Source organism: Nannospalax galili, unplaced genomic scaffold (genome assembly GCF_000622305.1).
Source record: "Nannospalax galili isolate Female #2095 unplaced genomic scaffold, S.galili_v1.0 scaffold664, whole genome shotgun sequence".
NCBI lineage: Eukaryota > Metazoa > Chordata > Mammalia > Rodentia > Spalacidae > Nannospalax > Nannospalax galili.
The window spans coordinates 4,981,272-4,982,746 of record NW_008354274.1 but is presented as its reverse complement, the minus strand read 5'-3'; positions in this window follow the sequence as shown (position 1 = coordinate 4,982,746).

Here is a 1,475-nt window from a genome sequence, read left to right as displayed (position 1 = left end):
AAGCACGAGGCTTGGCAGCCAGCCAAGGTGCCATCTTTGGCTGACTCGGCCATTCTCGCTTCCCACATCTCCCCCTTTTTGTTTTATTAGAAAGGTTAAAGGACCGTGCCTGCCTTAGGTTGCCCCCTTCCATGTAACAACCTTACCCATCATCAACTGTCCAGCAGCTAGGCTGGCAGCCTGTCTTAGGTTGGCATGTCCATGAGGGAGTCTTAACTGTCTTTGACTACCGGTCCAGCATGGTTAACCAAATGCGGGGGTGACTTGCCCTTCTCTAAGGCAGCCATAGCCTGTACAAGCATTTGCTGCTGGTGAGCTGTCTGCCGCCGCATCTTACACACACACCAAACCATATAGACACAAACAGCAACTGGCAGGAATTCCCAAAAAGCCATCCCTCGCTGGTCCTTGAGGAAGGAAAAGGCTCCCTGGAGGGTCTTCATCCAGTCTTCTATAGAGACCATCTTTACTCTTGTAGCATTCACTGCCACAATTGATGCTTGTATCTTCGCTCCAGTTGTCTTGGAGAGCTGTAGAGAGTTCTCTAGATAGATTACCTGCCTTAGAGAAATTAAGATACTCCACAGAGGTTATTCATAATCCAGGCATATGATAAATACATCCCACAAACATTAACTGCCCTAAAATATCCACTTGTTCCGGTAATAAATCTACTCTTTGGTTTACCGGAAGTATGCCTGCCTTCAACTACACGAATAATTTTTATCTCCAATGCCTCAGTGGTGTTCTGAGCTATTGAATTTAACACATCAGTAGTGCTGCAACATCAATCAAAGGGTTCCTCGTAAAACTGAATACTTTAGGAAATATATTAGCATCATGACTTAGGGGCAGCGGCAGGGGAAAGGCCTAGAGCACACTCTATATTATTCTGATTTGTACTTCTCCTTTCTTTATCATCATTATCACTATAAACATGATTTACCAAATTCAACATGCCCGGAGGAAGCAGGCCTGTGGCATAGCTGCTGTTATTCCAAAATCTCTTTTGCTTCTGTACAATGTCAGTTCAGCACCTGGGGGAAAAACACAAACAGCTCCCCTCACCTGCGCTAACGCTGGCCACCTGTAGAGCCTGCTCTTGGAACTCTCCTCTCCATAATAGATAATAACCTCCTGATAATAACCTCCTGACAATACTGCTCTACACAACTGTTGCCAATCACTGGGTGTTAAGTATTGTGGATACACCTTAATGAATTTCAACAAAGTTTTAGGTTCATAATTTCAAAGATACAGTTTTTCAATTTCTTGTTCCTCCAAAACTCTTTTAATCTGATCCTTGTTCTCATGCTTACTTTATACGTTTCCCATATTCTCAAATATTCTTAAGTTCTTGCTTACTCTGTACGTTTCCAAATATTCTTAAGTTCTTGCTTATTCTCAAATATCATTAAGTTCTTGCTTACTCTGTACGTTTCCCATATTCTCCAAAATTCTTTTAATCTAATAAC